The sequence below is a fragment of the Eucyclogobius newberryi genome, unplaced genomic scaffold (genome assembly GCF_026437365.1).
Source record: "Eucyclogobius newberryi isolate DKJ021-1_F unplaced genomic scaffold, fEucNew1.0.hap1 SCAF_280, whole genome shotgun sequence".
Lineage (NCBI taxonomy): Eukaryota > Metazoa > Chordata > Actinopteri > Gobiiformes > Gobiidae > Eucyclogobius > Eucyclogobius newberryi.
The window spans coordinates 59808-74177 of NW_027315924.1; the positions used below are offsets into that span (position 1 = coordinate 59808).

General features: G+C 48.2%; 30 non-coding genes across 30 annotated transcripts; all 30 read left to right on the forward strand.

Annotated features, from left to right (window-relative positions):
- Window positions 1–102: 102 nt before the first annotated feature.
- Window positions 103–221, forward strand: LOC140372891 (5S ribosomal RNA). Its single transcript, XR_011928900.1, has one exon. It is a non-coding gene; the product is annotated as a 5S ribosomal RNA (ribosomal RNA).
- A 149-nt stretch (window positions 222–370) lies between these two features.
- On the forward strand, window positions 371–489 carry LOC140372892 (5S ribosomal RNA). The gene has a single exon (XR_011928901.1). It is a non-coding gene; the product is annotated as a 5S ribosomal RNA (ribosomal RNA).
- A 157-nt stretch (window positions 490–646) lies between these two features.
- Window positions 647–765, forward strand: LOC140372893 (5S ribosomal RNA). Its single transcript, XR_011928902.1, has one exon. It is a non-coding gene; the product is annotated as a 5S ribosomal RNA (ribosomal RNA).
- A 149-nt stretch (window positions 766–914) lies between these two features.
- LOC140372894 (5S ribosomal RNA) lies at window positions 915–1033 on the forward strand. The gene has a single exon (XR_011928903.1). It is a non-coding gene; the product is annotated as a 5S ribosomal RNA (ribosomal RNA).
- Window positions 1034–1199: 166 nt separating this feature from the next.
- Window positions 1200–1318, forward strand: LOC140372896 (5S ribosomal RNA). The gene has a single exon (XR_011928904.1). It is a non-coding gene; the product is annotated as a 5S ribosomal RNA (ribosomal RNA).
- A 149-nt stretch (window positions 1319–1467) lies between these two features.
- Window positions 1468–1586, forward strand: LOC140372898 (5S ribosomal RNA). The gene has a single exon (XR_011928906.1). It is a non-coding gene; the product is annotated as a 5S ribosomal RNA (ribosomal RNA).
- Window positions 1587–1742: 156 nt separating this feature from the next.
- Window positions 1743–1861, forward strand: LOC140372986 (5S ribosomal RNA). The gene has a single exon (XR_011928989.1). It is a non-coding gene; the product is annotated as a 5S ribosomal RNA (ribosomal RNA).
- A 170-nt stretch (window positions 1862–2031) lies between these two features.
- LOC140372899 (5S ribosomal RNA) lies at window positions 2032–2150 on the forward strand. Its single transcript, XR_011928907.1, has one exon. It is a non-coding gene; the product is annotated as a 5S ribosomal RNA (ribosomal RNA).
- A 149-nt stretch (window positions 2151–2299) lies between these two features.
- On the forward strand, window positions 2300–2418 carry LOC140372900 (5S ribosomal RNA). Its single transcript, XR_011928908.1, has one exon. It is a non-coding gene; the product is annotated as a 5S ribosomal RNA (ribosomal RNA).
- A 166-nt stretch (window positions 2419–2584) lies between these two features.
- LOC140372901 (5S ribosomal RNA) lies at window positions 2585–2703 on the forward strand. The gene has a single exon (XR_011928909.1). It is a non-coding gene; the product is annotated as a 5S ribosomal RNA (ribosomal RNA).
- A 149-nt stretch (window positions 2704–2852) lies between these two features.
- On the forward strand, window positions 2853–2971 carry LOC140372987 (5S ribosomal RNA). The gene has a single exon (XR_011928990.1). It is a non-coding gene; the product is annotated as a 5S ribosomal RNA (ribosomal RNA).
- Window positions 2972–3141: 170 nt separating this feature from the next.
- On the forward strand, window positions 3142–3260 carry LOC140372902 (5S ribosomal RNA). The gene has a single exon (XR_011928910.1). It is a non-coding gene; the product is annotated as a 5S ribosomal RNA (ribosomal RNA).
- Window positions 3261–3429: 169 nt separating this feature from the next.
- LOC140372903 (5S ribosomal RNA) lies at window positions 3430–3548 on the forward strand. Its single transcript, XR_011928911.1, has one exon. It is a non-coding gene; the product is annotated as a 5S ribosomal RNA (ribosomal RNA).
- A 159-nt stretch (window positions 3549–3707) lies between these two features.
- LOC140372904 (5S ribosomal RNA) lies at window positions 3708–3826 on the forward strand. The gene has a single exon (XR_011928912.1). It is a non-coding gene; the product is annotated as a 5S ribosomal RNA (ribosomal RNA).
- Window positions 3827–3975: 149 nt separating this feature from the next.
- On the forward strand, window positions 3976–4094 carry LOC140372971 (5S ribosomal RNA). Its single transcript, XR_011928975.1, has one exon. It is a non-coding gene; the product is annotated as a 5S ribosomal RNA (ribosomal RNA).
- Window positions 4095–4251: 157 nt separating this feature from the next.
- On the forward strand, window positions 4252–4370 carry LOC140372973 (5S ribosomal RNA). The gene has a single exon (XR_011928977.1). It is a non-coding gene; the product is annotated as a 5S ribosomal RNA (ribosomal RNA).
- A 170-nt stretch (window positions 4371–4540) lies between these two features.
- On the forward strand, window positions 4541–4659 carry LOC140372905 (5S ribosomal RNA). The gene has a single exon (XR_011928913.1). It is a non-coding gene; the product is annotated as a 5S ribosomal RNA (ribosomal RNA).
- A 158-nt stretch (window positions 4660–4817) lies between these two features.
- Window positions 4818–4936, forward strand: LOC140372906 (5S ribosomal RNA). Its single transcript, XR_011928914.1, has one exon. It is a non-coding gene; the product is annotated as a 5S ribosomal RNA (ribosomal RNA).
- Window positions 4937–5085: 149 nt separating this feature from the next.
- LOC140372907 (5S ribosomal RNA) lies at window positions 5086–5204 on the forward strand. The gene has a single exon (XR_011928915.1). It is a non-coding gene; the product is annotated as a 5S ribosomal RNA (ribosomal RNA).
- Window positions 5205–5360: 156 nt separating this feature from the next.
- LOC140372717 (5S ribosomal RNA) lies at window positions 5361–5479 on the forward strand. Its single transcript, XR_011928733.1, has one exon. It is a non-coding gene; the product is annotated as a 5S ribosomal RNA (ribosomal RNA).
- Window positions 5480–5628: 149 nt separating this feature from the next.
- On the forward strand, window positions 5629–5747 carry LOC140372833 (5S ribosomal RNA). The gene has a single exon (XR_011928844.1). It is a non-coding gene; the product is annotated as a 5S ribosomal RNA (ribosomal RNA).
- Window positions 5748–5903: 156 nt separating this feature from the next.
- LOC140372909 (5S ribosomal RNA) lies at window positions 5904–6022 on the forward strand. The gene has a single exon (XR_011928917.1). It is a non-coding gene; the product is annotated as a 5S ribosomal RNA (ribosomal RNA).
- A 149-nt stretch (window positions 6023–6171) lies between these two features.
- On the forward strand, window positions 6172–6290 carry LOC140372910 (5S ribosomal RNA). Its single transcript, XR_011928918.1, has one exon. It is a non-coding gene; the product is annotated as a 5S ribosomal RNA (ribosomal RNA).
- A 158-nt stretch (window positions 6291–6448) lies between these two features.
- Window positions 6449–6567, forward strand: LOC140372912 (5S ribosomal RNA). The gene has a single exon (XR_011928919.1). It is a non-coding gene; the product is annotated as a 5S ribosomal RNA (ribosomal RNA).
- A 156-nt stretch (window positions 6568–6723) lies between these two features.
- LOC140372950 (5S ribosomal RNA) lies at window positions 6724–6842 on the forward strand. Its single transcript, XR_011928955.1, has one exon. It is a non-coding gene; the product is annotated as a 5S ribosomal RNA (ribosomal RNA).
- A 159-nt stretch (window positions 6843–7001) lies between these two features.
- On the forward strand, window positions 7002–7120 carry LOC140373003 (5S ribosomal RNA). Its single transcript, XR_011929004.1, has one exon. It is a non-coding gene; the product is annotated as a 5S ribosomal RNA (ribosomal RNA).
- Window positions 7121–7276: 156 nt separating this feature from the next.
- LOC140372913 (5S ribosomal RNA) lies at window positions 7277–7395 on the forward strand. Its single transcript, XR_011928920.1, has one exon. It is a non-coding gene; the product is annotated as a 5S ribosomal RNA (ribosomal RNA).
- Window positions 7396–13570: 6175 nt separating this feature from the next.
- On the forward strand, window positions 13571–13689 carry LOC140372914 (5S ribosomal RNA). Its single transcript, XR_011928921.1, has one exon. It is a non-coding gene; the product is annotated as a 5S ribosomal RNA (ribosomal RNA).
- Window positions 13690–13845: 156 nt separating this feature from the next.
- LOC140373014 (5S ribosomal RNA) lies at window positions 13846–13964 on the forward strand. The gene has a single exon (XR_011929015.1). It is a non-coding gene; the product is annotated as a 5S ribosomal RNA (ribosomal RNA).
- Window positions 13965–14136: 172 nt separating this feature from the next.
- Window positions 14137–14255, forward strand: LOC140372915 (5S ribosomal RNA). Its single transcript, XR_011928922.1, has one exon. It is a non-coding gene; the product is annotated as a 5S ribosomal RNA (ribosomal RNA).
- The last annotated feature ends 115 nt before the right edge of the window (window positions 14256–14370 follow it).

The window sequence follows — 14370 nt, forward strand, 5'->3', positions numbered from 1 at the left end:
TATTGAGATATCCCAATTTTGACCGAGCAAGTGGCGTGAAGGTACTTTTCACGAAAAGACAGTGTTTGATATAAAAAAGGCCGTTTTGACCTGGAACATTTCGCTCACGGCCATACCACCCTGGACCAGCCCGATCTCGTCTGATCTCGGAAGCCAAGCAGGGTTGGGCCTGGTTAGTACTTGGATGGGAGACCGCCTGGGAATACCAGGTGCTGTGAGCATTTTCACACTTTTTCACCTGTCAAAAAAAAAAAAAAAAGAAGTTTTTCATTGAGATATCCCAATTTTGACCGAGCAAGTGGCGTGAGGGTACTCTTCACGAAAAGACAGTGTTTGATATAAAAAAGGCCGTTTTGACCTGGAACATTTCGCTCACGGCCATACCACCCTGGACCAGCCCGATCTCGTCTGATCTCGGAAGCCAAGCAGGGTTGGGCCTGGTTAGTACTTGGATGGGAGACCGCCTGGGAATACCAGGTGCTGTGAGCATTTTCACACTTTTTCACCTGTCAAAAAAAAAAAAAAAAAAAAAAAAGAAGTTTTTTATTGAGATATCCCAATTTTGACCGAGCAAGTGGCGTGAAGGTACTCTTCACGAAAAGACAGTGTTTGATATAAAAAAGGCCGTTTTGACCTGGAACATTTCGCTCACGGCCATACCACCCTGGACCAGCCCGATCTCGTCTGATCTCGGAAGCCAAGCAGGGTTGGGCCTGGTTAGTACTTGGATGGGAGACCGCCTGGGAATACCAGGTGCTGTGAGCATTTTCACACTTTTTCACCTGTCAAAAAAAAAAAAAAAAGAAGTTTTTCATTGAGATATCCCAATTTTGACCGAGCAAGTGGCGTGAAGGTACTCTTCACGAAAAGACAGTGTTTGATATAAAAAAGGCCGTTTTGACCTGGAACATTTCGCTCACGGCCATACCACCCTGGACCAGCCCGATCTCGTCTGATCTCGGAAGCCAAGCAGGGTTGGGCCTGGTTAGTACTTGGATGGGAGACCGCCTGGGAATACCAGGTGCTGTGAGCATTTTCATACTTTTTCACCTGTCAAAAAAAAAAAAAAAAAAAAAAAGAAGTTTTTCATTGAGATATCCCAATTTTGACCGAGCAAGTGGCGTGAAGGTACTCTTCACGAAAAGACAGTGTTTGATGCAAAAAAAGCAATTTATACGAGTTTTGACCTGGAACATTTCGCTCACGGCCATACCACCCTGGACCAGCCCGATCTCGTCTGATCTCGGAAGCCAAGCAGGGTTGGGCCTGGTTAGTACTTGGATGGGAGACCGCCTGGGAATACCAGGTGCTGTGAGCATTTTCACACTTTTTCACCTGTCAAAAAAAAAAAAAAAAGAAGTTTTTCATTGAGATATCCCAATTTTGACCGAGCAAGTGGCGTGAAGGTACTCTTCACGAAAAGACAGTGTTTGATATAAAAAAGGCCGTTTTGACCTGGAACATTTCGCTCACGGCCATACCACCCTGGACCAGCCCGATCTCGTCTGATCTCGGAAGCCAAGCAGGGTTGGGCCTGGTTAGTACTTGGATGGGAGACCGCCTGGGAATACCAGGTGCTGTGAGCATTTTCATACTTTTTCACCTGTCAAAAAAAAAAAAAAAAAAAAAAAGAAGTTTTTCATTGAGATATCCCAATTTTGACCGAGCAAGTGGCGTGAAGGTACTCTTCACGAAAAGACAGTGTTTGATATAAAAAAGGCCGTTTTGACCTGGAACATTTCGCTCACGGCCATACCACCCTGGACCAGCCCGATCTCGTCTGATCTCGGAAGCCAAGCAGGGTTGGGCCTGTATAGTACTTGGATGGGAGACCGCCCGGGAATACCAGGTGCTGTGAGCATTTTCACACTTTTTCACCTGTCAAAAAAAAAAAAAAAAAAAAAAAAAAAGAAGTTTTTCATTGAGATATCCCAATTTTGACCGAGCAAGTGGCGTGAAGGTACTCTTCACGAAAAGACAGTGTTTGATGCAAAAAAAGCAATTTATACGAGTTTTGACCTGGAACATTTCGCTCACGGCCATACCACCCTGGACCAGCCCGATCTCGTCTGATCTCGGAAGCCAAGCAGGGTTGGGCCTGGTTAGTACTTGGATGGGAGACCGCCTGGGAATACCAGGTGCTGTGAGCATTTTCACACTTTTTCACCTGTCAAAAAAAAAAAAAAAAGAAGTTTTTCATTGAGATATCCCAATTTTGACCGAGCAAGTGGCGTGAAGGTACTCTTCACGAAAAGACAGTGTTTGATATAAAAAAGGCCGTTTTGACCTGGAACATTTCGCTCACGGCCATACCACCCTGGACCAGCCCGATCTCGTCTGATCTCGGAAGCCAAGCAGGGTTGGGCCTGGTTAGTACTTGGATGGGAGACCGCCTGGGAATACCAGGTGCTGTGAGCATTTTCATACTTTTTCACCTGTCAAAAAAAAAAAAAAAAAAAAAAAGAAGTTTTTCATTGAGATATCCCAATTTTGACCGAGCAAGTGGCGTGAAGGTACTCTTCACGAAAAGACAGTGTTTGATGCAAAAAAAGCAATTTATACGAGTTTTGACCTGGAACATTTCGCTCACGGCCATACCACCCTGGACCAGCCCGATCTCGTCTGATCTCGGAAGCCAAGCAGGGTTGGGCCTGGTTAGTACTTGGATGGGAGACCGCCTGGGAATACCAGGTGCTGTGAGCATTTTCACACTTTTTCACCTGTCAAAAAAAAAAAAAAAAGAAGTTTTTCATTGAGATATCCCAATTTTGACCGAGCAAGTGGCGTGAAGGTACTCTTCACGAAAAGACAGTGTTTGATATAAAAAAGGCCGTTTTGACCTGGAACATTTCGCTCACGGCCATACCACCCTGGACCAGCCCGATCTCGTCTGATCTCGGAAGCCAAGCAGGGTTGGGCCTGTATAGTACTTGGATGGGAGACCGCCCGGGAATACCAGGTGCTGTGAGCATTTTCACACTTTTTCACCTGTCAAAAAAAAAAAAAAAAAAAAAAAAAAAGAAGTTTTTCATTGAGATATCCCAATTTTGACCGAGCAAGTGGCGTGAAGGTACTCTTCACGAAAAGACAGTGTTTGATGCAAAAAAAGCAATTTATACGAGTTTTGACCTGGAACATTTTGCTCACGGCCATACCACCCTGGACCAGCCCGATCTCGTCTGATCTCGGAAGCCAAGCAGGGTTGGGCCTGGTTAGTACTTGGATGGGAGACCGCCTGGGAATACCAGGTGCTGTGAGCATTTTCACACTTTTTCACCTGTCAAAAAAAAAAAAAAAAAAAAAAAAAAGAAGTTTTTCATTGAGATATCCCAATTTTGACCGAGCAAGTGGCGTGAAGGTACTCTTCACGAAAAGACAGTGTTTGATGCAAAAAAAGCAATTTATACGAGTTTTGACCTGGAACATTTCGCTCACGGCCATACCACCCTGGACCAGCCCGATCTCGTCTGATCTCGGAAGCCAAGCAGGGTTGGGCCTGGTTAGTACTTGGATGGGAGACCGCCTGGGAATACCAGGTGCTGTGAGCATTTTCACACTTTTTCACCTGTCAAAAAAAAAAAAAAAAAAAAAAAAAAGAAGTTTTTCATTGAGATATCCCAATTTTGACCGAGCAAGTGGCGTGAAGGTACTCTTCACGAAAAGACAGTGTTTGATATAAAAAAGGCCGTTTTGACCTGGAACATTTCGCTCACGGCCATACCACCCTGGACCAGCCCGATCTCGTCTGATCTCGGAAGCCAAGCAGGGTTGGGCCTGGTTAGTACTTGGATGGGAGACCGCCTGGGAATACCAGGTGCTGTGAGCATTTTCACACTTTTTCACCTGTCAAAAAAAAAAAAAAAAGAAGTTTTTCATTGAGATATCCCAATTTTGACCGAGCAAGTGGCGTGAAGGTACTCTTCACGAAAAGACAGTGTTTGATATAAAAAAGGCCGTTTTGACCTGGAACATTTCGCTCACGGCCATACCACCCTGGACCAGCCCGATCTCGTCTGATCTCGGAAGCCAAGCAGGGTTGGGCCTGTTTAGTACTTGGATGGGAGACCGCCTGGGAATACCTGGTGCTGTGAGCATTTTCATACTTTTTCACCTGTCAAAAAAAAAAAAAAAAAAAAAAAAGAAGTTTTTCATTGAGATATCCCAATTTTGACCGAGCAAGTGGCGTGAAGGTACTCTTCACGAAAAGACAGTGTTTGATATAAAAAAGGCCGTTTTGACCTGGAACATTTCGCTCACGGCCATACCACCCTGGACCAGCCCGATCTCGTCTGATCTCGGAAGCCAAGCAGGGTTGGGCCTGTATAGTACTTGGATGGGAGACCGCCTGGGAATACCAGGTGCTGTGAGCATTTTCACACTTTTTCACCTGTCAAAAAAAAAAAAAAAAAAAAAAAAAAAGAAGTTTTTCATTGAGATATCCCAATTTTGACCGAGCAAGTGGCGTGAAGGTACTCTTCACGAAAAGACAGTGTTTGATGCAAAAAAAGCAATTTATACGAGTTTTGACCTGGAACATTTCGCTCACGGCCATACCACCCTGGACCAGCCCGATCTCGTCTGATCTCGGAAGCCAAGCAGGGTTGGGCCTGGTTAGTACTTGGATGGGAGACCGCCTGGGAATACCAGGTGCTGTGAGCATTTTCACACTTTTTCACCTGTCAAAAAAAAAAAAAAAAAAAAAAAAAGAAGTTTTTTATTGAGATATCCCAATTTTGACCGAGCAAGTGGCGTGAAGGTACTCTTCACGAAAAGACAGTGTTTGATATAAAAAAGGCCGTTTTGACCTGGAACATTTCGCTCACGGCCATACCACCCTGGACCAGCCCGATCTCGTCTGATCTCGGAAGCCAAGCAGGGTTGGGCCTGGTTAGTACTTGGATGGGAGACCGCCTGGGAATACCAGGTGCTGTGAGCATTTTCACACTTTTTCACCTGTCAAAAAAAAAAAAAAAAGAAGTTTTTCATTGAGATATCCCAATTTTGACCGAGCAAGTGGCGTGAAGGTACTCTTCACGAAAAGACAGTGTTTGATATAAAAAAGGCCGTTTTGACCTGGAACATTTCGCTCACGGCCATACCACCCTGGACCAGCCCGATCTCGTCTGATCTCGGAAGCCAAGCAGGGTTGGGCCTGGTTAGTACTTGGATGGGAGACCGCCTGGGAATACCAGGTGCTGTGAGCATTTTCATACTTTTTCACCTGTCAAAAAAAAAAAAAAAAAAAAAAAGAAGTTTTTCATTGAGATATCCCAATTTTGACCGAGCAAGTGGCGTGAAGGTACTCTTCACGAAAAGACAGTGTTTGATATAAAAAAGGCCGTTTTGACCTGGAACATTTCGCTCACGGCCATACCACCCTGGACCCGCCCGATCTCGTCTGATCTCGGAAGCCAAGCAGGGTTGGGCCTGGTTAGTACTTGGATGGGAGACCGCCTGGGAATACCAGGTGCTGTGAGCATTTTCACACTTTTTCACCTGTCAAAAAAAAAAAAAAAAGAAGTTTTTCATTGAGATATCCCAATTTTGACCGAGCAAGTGGCGTGAAGGTACTCTTCACGAAAAGACAGTGTTTGATATAAAAAAGGCCGTTTTGACCTGGAACATTTCGCTCACGGCCATACCACCCTGGACCCGCCCGATCTCGTCTGATCTCGGAAGCCAAGCAGGGTTGGGCCTGTTTAGTACTTGGATGGGAGACCGCCTGGGAATACCAGGTGCTGTGAGCATTTCCCCCCTTTTTCACCTGTCAAAAAAAAAAAAAAAAAAAAAAAGAAGTTTTTCATTGAGATATCCCAATTTTGACCGAGCAAGTGGCGTGAAGGTACTCTTCACGAAAAGACAGTGTTTGATATAAAAAAGGCCGTTTTGACCTGGAACATTTCGCTCACGGCCATACCACCCTGGACCAGCCCGATCTCGTCTGATCTCGGAAGCCAAGCAGGGTTGGGCCTGGTTAGTACTTGGATGGGAGACCGCCTGGGAATACCAGGTGCTGTGAGCATTTTCACACTTTTTCACCTGTCAAAAAAAAAAAAAAAAGAAGTTTTTCATTGAGATATCCCAATTTTGACCGAGCAAGTGGCGTGAAGGTACTCTTCACGAAAAGACAGTGTTTGATATAAAAAAGGCCGTTTTGACCTGGAACATTTCGCTCACGGCCATACCACCCTGGACCAGCCCGATCTCGTCTGATCTCGGAAGCCAAGCAGGGTTGGGCCTGGTTAGTACTTGGATGGGAGACCGCCTGGGAATACCAGGTGCTGTGAGCATTTTCACACTTTTTCACCTGTCAAAAAAAAAAAAAAAAAAAAAAAAAGAAGTTTTTCATTGAGATATCCCAATTTTGACCGAGCAAGTGGCGTGAAGGTACTCTTCACGAAAAGACAGTGTTTGATATAAAAAAGGCCGTTTTGACCTGGAACATTTCGCTCACGGCCATACCACCCTGGACCAGCCCGATCTCGTCTGATCTCGGAAGCCAAGCAGGGTTGGGCCTGGTTAGTACTTGGATGGGAGACCGCCTGGGAATACCAGGTGCTGTGAGCATTTTCATACTTTTTCACCTGTCAAAAAAAAAAAAAAAAAAAAAAAGAAGTTTTTCATTGAGATATCCCAATTTTGACCGAGCAAGTGGCGTGAAGGTACTCTTCACGAAAAGACAGTGTTTGATATAAAAAAGGCCGTTTTGACCTGGAACATTTCGCTCACGGCCATACCACCCTGGACCCGCCCGATCTCGTCTGATCTCGGAAGCCAAGCAGGGTTGGGCCTGTTTAGTACTTGGATGGGAGACCGCCTGGGAATACCAGGTGCTGTGAGCATTTCCCCCCTTTTTCACCTGTCAAAAAAAAAAAAAAAAAAAAAAAAAAGAAGTTTTTCATTGAGATATCCCAATTTTGACCGAGCAAGTGGCGTGAAGGTACTCTTCACGAAAAGACAGTGTTTGATATAAAAAAGGCCGTTTTGACCTGGAACATTTCGCTCACGGCCATACCACCCTGGACCCGCCCGATCTCGTCTGATCTCGGAAGCCAAGCAGGGTTGGGCCTGTTTAGTACTTGGATGGGAGACCGCCTGGGAATACCAGGTGCTGTGAGCATTTCCCCCCTTTTTCACCTGTCAAAAAAAAAAAAAAAAAAAAAAAGAAGTTTTTCATTGAGATATCCCAATTTTGACCGAGCAAGTGGCGTGAAGGTACTCTTCACGAAAAGACAGTGTTTGATATAAAAAAGGCCGTTTTGACCTGGAACATTTCGCTCACGGCCATACCACCCTGGACCAGCCCGATCTCGTCTGATCTCGGAAGCCAAGCAGGGTTGGGCCTGGTTAGTACTTGGATGGGAGACCGCCTGGGAATACCAGGTGCTGTGAGCATTTTCACACTTTTTCACCTGTCAAAAAAAAAAAAAAAAGAAGTTTTTCATTGAGATATCCCAATTTTGACCGAGCAAGTGGCGTGAAGGTACTCTTCACGAAAAGACAGTGTTTGATATAAAAAAGGCCGTTTTGACCTGGAACATTTCGCTCACGGCCATACCACCCTGGACCCGCCCCTTTGCAATCAGTGCAGGTGCGTGCAATTTGTGGTGTGCTGCATGGTCTGGAGCTGGAGGTTTGGAAGTTTTTTTTGGAGTTTTTAATCGTTATTTTGGTCATTTTCATTTACTTTTTTCAGTTCTTTTGTTTGTTCCCCTCCCAGTAAACTTACTGGGAGGTGGATTTTTTGTTTTTTGTGAGCATGGCTCAAAGGACGGACAACACGGCATCGGACACTGGAATGGACACGACAAAGGCAAGACAAAGTTTGAAAGAATCTGTAAATAATAGAAAGAACGAAGAAAGAAGAATGAAATTTATGAAAGAACTCACTGTGGTGTTGGAGTTGACGGAGGGAGCACAAATCACGCCACTAGCTTTTTTGAAATCGACTCAGGAGGTGTGCGGCTCCATAGTAGCGTGCAGACTCATCTCGAAGGACAAATATGAAGTAACCGTCAGTACCACTAAAGCGAAGGAGCGGCTCCTGGACGGGTACTGCATTGGAGGAGTCAGGGTTCACGCCCGTGACATCTCGGTGGATGAGCTGGTCGTGTCCTTCATGGGGCTGCCGGCTTATATCGAGGACGAGGAGATCCTGGCCAAGCTCTACGCCTGGGGGGTCTCTGCGGTCTCCGAGGTGAGGAGGAGAATGTGGCCGGGGACGAACGTGGCGGACGGCACCAGGTTTGTACGGGTAAGGTTCACGGACACGGTGCAGTCCTTACCGTATTCTGTCAGGTTTGACACCGCGGGGGGCCCCGAGTACTTCAGGGTAATACACGACAGGCAGGTGCGGGTGTGTAGGGGGTGTCTCCAGCCTGGCCATATTCTGAGGGAGTGCCCTGACTTTCTGTGCCGCAACTGCGGGAGCCAGGGGCATTACGCGCGCGAGTGCGTCGCGCAGCGGGCCCCGAAGTGCAGAGAGTGCCGCATGTTCCGCCACTTATGTCCGTGTGGTGCGGGTGACAGAGAGGAGGACAGAGGGGAGGACAGAGGGGAGGACAGGGAGGACGCCATTGGAGGAGAGAGCAGTGACGTGGCCCAGAACGTGCCCGCAACTGCTCTCTCCGAAGTAGAGGAGTTTTTGGAGGAGGAGGCTGTGGAGGAGTCAGGGGAGCCAGAGGTGTCTGGCTCCTCTTGCTCCTCTGACTCCTCAGACGAGGAGGCGTCCGTCGCACTGGAGATGGTGCTCGGCTCAGCGCTGGCGTCTGGGAAGGTGGGAGCAGGACAAACTGCTCCTCCTGACCAGAGGGAGGGGACTCGTGAGGGTCCAACTCCTAAGCCCGTGGAGGAAGAGGCTGAACCCGGGAGGAGGATGGGTGCGGGACAGGCCCCGCATCTTACCTCCAAAGGGGGGGACATCACCACAGAGCTGGGTGATGATCCCAAGCTCCAGTCGGACGGTGGTAAGAGGGGACAGGTGGAGAAGAAGGATAAGAAAGGGGCAAGACGCAGGAAGCAGGTGGCAGGAGACGGAGAGGGCGCTGCTGCTGAGAGCGGCTCTGCCTCCTCCGTTCCAACCACTTCAAAAGCGCCAGCAGAAAGCTCCATCAACCCACCATCCTCCACACGCAGCTCTGCCCCACGAGGTGAGCTCGAGACTGTTTTTAATGATGACTTCATGGATTTCTCCACCCGTGAAGTCAGAAAAAGAGTGTGGCAGTCGGATGCGACGGGCGCCAAAAAGAAGTCTAAATAAAAGATGGGTTACATCCTCCAAGGTCTCCTCTTAATGGCGTTCTCCTTGTCCTCTTGGAACGCAGGCGGCCTGCGGAGCCCAGTGCGGATGCAGAGCGCGTTACACTTTTCCAAGTGGGACGTGCTCTGCATCCAAGAAACGCACTGGGATGTCAGCCACGCGCAACAAGTGCGGAGCATGGGAGTGGGCTCTGTATTTTGGGCCCTGGGCACGGCGTGCTCGCGCGGTGTGGCCACGGTGGTGAGGCCTGGTGTCTTAGGCCAACCCACCCTGGTACACGCCGACCCAGAGGGCTCCTTCCTGGTCCTGGACTTCACGGACACAGTGAAGTTCAGACTAATTAACATCTACGCCCCGAACGATGATGGTCTGAGGAGGCAATTCTTCAAAAAAATATTTCGCTTTGCGAACGACAATACAATCATAATCGGTGACTTTAATACAACACTTTGCAAGACAGACATCGGCATTAACAACTCTTTTAAAAACAGCACTGCCAGGACAGCCCTGTTGGAAGAAGCCGCCAGCAGGAACCTGACGGAGGTGTGGCGGTTCGTCCACCCCTTCCTGAAGGATTTCTCCAGGCGGCAGGTCGTCCAGGGCGTCCTGAAGCAGTCCCGCATTGACCTCTGTTTTGCCTCCTCAGACCTGGCACAGAGAGTCAGTGGTGCTTCCTACAAGTGGTCAGGCTTGAGTGATCACTCCACTTTAGATATTTATTTTGGGTTAGTTTCATCACCGAGGAATGGAGGACTGTGGGTCCTAAACAGCTCCATCCTCGGTGATGAAACTTTTTGTAGGAAAATGGACTTTTTGTTTGATGTATTTGACATGGAGCTGGAGCTGATCGACAGCGTGGTCGATTGGTGGCCGACGGCAAAAACACGCATTAAAAAGCTCTGTGTCAATTACAGCAAACACAAGGCGTGGCTGTCGACCAGGAGGGAGACCGCTCTCCGCCAGCGCCTGCAGGTCCTGGACCAGGGCGCAGCTTCCACCACTGGCCCTGTGGATCCAGAGTACCTGGTGGTGCGCGCTGAGCTGGAGCAGCTGGAGGTAAGTAGGTGTCAGGGTGCAATTTTGAGGGCAAAAGCCAGACACACAGTCGAGGGAGAACGCTCGACAGCGTTCTTCTTCGGCTGTGAGAAGGTTACACAGGGAAAGATGCACATAGATAAGTTGATAGATAAGACAGGTAAGATTGTTTCCGAGGTAAGTGAGGTTTTAGAGACAGCGCAGGATTTCTATAGTAGGCTTTTTAGTTCAGACGGAGTGGCAGAGCAGGCTTTAGACCAGGCTGTAGGTGCTCTGGAGCGCACACTGAGCAGGGAGGATAGGGAGCTGTGCGACGCGCCTCTGTCTCTCATGGAGATAGAGGCTGCAGTCAAGAGTTTAAATACAGGGAAAAGCCCCGGAGAGGACGGACTAACCTGTGAGTTTTTCAAGCGTTTCGCTTCCAGGTTAGCTCCGATCCTACTCCTATTATATCAGGATTTTGAGAGTGAGAGTAGAGTTGGCGATGGTTTTGCGATGAGTGTCGTCACTCTGCTTTTTAAGAAGGGCGACAGGAGCAGCCTCGCCAACTACAGGCCCATTAGCCTTTTGAACGTAGACTATAAAATTTTAGCAAAGGTATTAGCAGGTAGGTTAAAGCGTGTGATTGGATCCGTCATACACCCCTCGCAGGCCTACAGCGTCCCCGGGAGGGACATCTCAGACACAGTTTTGTCTCTGAGATATCTCCTTCGGCAGATGCACGCGACCGGTGGTATTCACGTTAGTGTAGACTTTAACAAGGCGTTCGACAGAGTTGAGCATTCGTTCCTCTGGACTGTATTAGGTAAGTTAGGTTTCGGCGAACGGTTTGTTAATTGGCTACAGCTCATCTATTCCTTTGCGGTCAGTAAGGTCAAAGTCAACGGGTTTCTAACTGACTCTTTCCCCTTAAAAAGATCAGTCAGGCAGGGCTGTCCCCTCTCGTCGCTCCTCTACAGCATCGCCGCTGAGCCTTTGGCGGCCATGTTGAGGGCGGACGCGGCGGTGAGGGGACTGACCACGCCTGCGGGTAGGGAAGTCAAAATTTTTCAGTACGCAGATGACACGAATCTGATCCTCCGAGACGTGGAGAGCCTGAACGCCTCTCTCCACGTGCTCAATGTTTACGGCCTCGCTTCAGGGGCCAAAATCAATTTTGATAAAACCACGGTTAAATTTTGCGGCAGCGTCACGCCTGTTCCTCTCCCTGTCCAGCTCCGGGAGGCCGGGGACTCCTACAAGGTCCTCGGCGTCCCCCTGGGCAGAGACGAGGAGGCGTGTCGTACTGCACTTTGGTCGCCTTTGTGCGAGAAAATTACAGCGCGCTTGAATTTTTGGAGACGTCGTAATCTGACATTAAAAGGTAAAGTCTTAGTTGTAAATTCTTTGTGCATGTCCATGTTGAACCATGCACTCTCCGTGTACGGCCTGCCGGGGGTCTATGCTAACAAATTAAGGTTAGTGATAAACCACTTTTTGTGGAATCGTGAGAGGGGCTTTATTGCACATAAGGTTATGATAGGTGAGTACGATCAGGGAGGTTTAAAGTTAGCAGATTTAGAGTTAAGGAAGAAGGCCTTCAGGCTGAAAACAATTCGGAAATTTCTAGACGTTGAGGTAGATGCTCCATGGAAGGATTATATAGGTGAGTTTGTTAATAGTCTAGGTAAGTTTGGTGTTTATAATTTGTGTTTGTTGCCCCCTGTTTCGGTCCTGGAGGGCCTCCCCCCCTTCGAGAGGGAACTCTTGGAGGCGTGGAGGACTTTCAGGCCCCTGACTGTGGCGGTTCCAGACAGCGGTGAGGGTCTCGCGCACATGCCCCTCCGTCATAACCCTGACTTGCTCTCCGCTCCCCCCGGGAAGCGCGAGTGCATGATCAGTGGGGCGATGGAGGAGGCTGGGCTGGAATATGTAGGTAAGGTATTTGACGTGAAAGGTAATTTTAGTGTAGATTACATAGGGAAGTGTTTTAGGTTAGCAGGTAAAGTGTTTAGGAGAAAGTATATTAGTGGTATGGTAAGTATTTTTAACAGGAATCTGGTCAGGCATTGGGGAAGCACTTTGGGCCAAATGGGGAGCACGACAGGTAAGTTGAATTTTAATGTATTTGTTAGCACGGGGAGGTTTAGGATTTTCACAGACCTACCCACCCGCATCCTGTATCAGTTGTTGTTGCCGGGAGTGCTCGGGCGTCCCGCCTCGGAACACAAATGGTCATTAACATTCCCCGCACGCACCATCGCAACCATCTGGGCCAACATCTTTAATTGGTACACCCCACATAACGTAGGTCATTTTGACTTCAGATTTAGACACAGGATCGTCTTTACATCCGCAGCACTGCACGCATTTCTTCCCGACAGCTACGCTGCGGACTGCCCCGTGTGCCACGGACCCCCCGAGACCCTGGAGCACATGCTGTACACCTGCCCGGCCGTCCGCCCGTTCTGGTCCCGACTGCAGGACCTCCTCGCTCGGAGGCTGTCCTGGAGGCTCCCACCGCCGGCGGCCCTAGGAGGGGACGACCAGGAGCCCTGGCTCCTCCTCTTTGGTCCCGGACAGAGTCGCTCTGGAGCCAACACCCATCTCGCCCGACTAACCCTCTCCATAGCCCGGTACACATTATATCTCAACAGGAACATCCATCTCCGTGACAATAAAACAGCAGCACCCTGGCCCATCTTCAAAGGACTCTTGGCCGCACACCTCCGACACCTCCACATGGCAGCAGAGCACCGGTTCATCACCCACCTCGTCCCCCACAACACCCTGATCCACCTCACACCCTCTGGAAACCTGGACATCCTCTTCTGACCCCGGCATCACCCCCCATCACTGAAGAATGTTTCGAGAATGATTGTGTGTTTGATTTTCTGTAATTTTTTGTCTCGTCTCCCCTTGCCCTTGTGTATCCCATTCCCTTGCCCTTGTGTGTCATGTATGTCTGTACATTCATGTAAATATATGTAAATACTTGTTTTAAGATGTTTTTGATAATAAAAGATAAAAAAAAAAAAAAAAAAGACCAGCCCGATCTCGTCTGATCTCGGAAGCCAAGCAGGGTTGGGCCTGGTTAGTACTTGGATGGGAGACCGCCTGGGAATACCAGGTGCTGTGAGCATTTTCATACTTTTTCACCTGTCAAAAAAAAAAAAAAAAAAAAAAGAAGTTTTTCATTGAGATATCCCAATTTTGACCGAGCAAGTGGCATGAAGGTACTCTTCACGAAAAGACAGTGTTTGATATAAAAAAGGCCGTTTTGACCTGGAACATTTCGCTCACGGCCATACCACCCTGGACCAGCCCGATCTCGTCTGATCTCGGAAGCCAAGCAGGGTTGGGCCTGGTTAGTACTTGGATGGGAGACCGCCTGGGAATACCAGGTGCTGTGAGCATTTTCATACTTTTTCACCTGTCAAAAAAAAAAAAAAAAAAAAAAAGAAGTTTTTCATTGAGATATCCCAATTTTGACCGAGCAAGTGGCGTGAAGGTACTCTTCACGAAAAGACAGTGTTTGATATAAAAAAGGCCGTTTTGACCTGGAACATTTCGCTCACGGCCATACCACCCTGGACCCGCCCGATCTCGTCTGATCTCGGAAGCCAAGCAGGGTTGGGCCTGTTTAGTACTTGGATGGGAGACCGCCTGGGAATACCAGGTGCTGTGAGCATTTCCCCCCTTTTTCACCTGTCAAAAAAAAAAAAAAAAAAAAAAAAAAAAGAAGTTTTTGATTGAGATATCCCAATTTTGACCGAGCAAGTGGCGTGAAGGTACTCTTCACGAAAAGACAGTGTTTGATGCAAAAAAAAGCCATTTATACGAGTTTTGACCTGGAACATTTCGCTCACGGCCATACCACCCTGGACCAGCCCGATCTCGTCTGATCTCGGAAGCCAAGCAGGGTTGGGCCTGGTTAGTACTTGGATGGGAGACCGCCTGGGAATACCAGGTGCTGTGAGCATTTTCACACTTTTTCACCTGTCAAAAAAAAAAAAAAAAGAAGTTTTTCATTGAGATATCCCAATTTTGACCGAGCAAGTGGCGTGAAGGTACTCTTCACGAAAAGACAGTGTTTG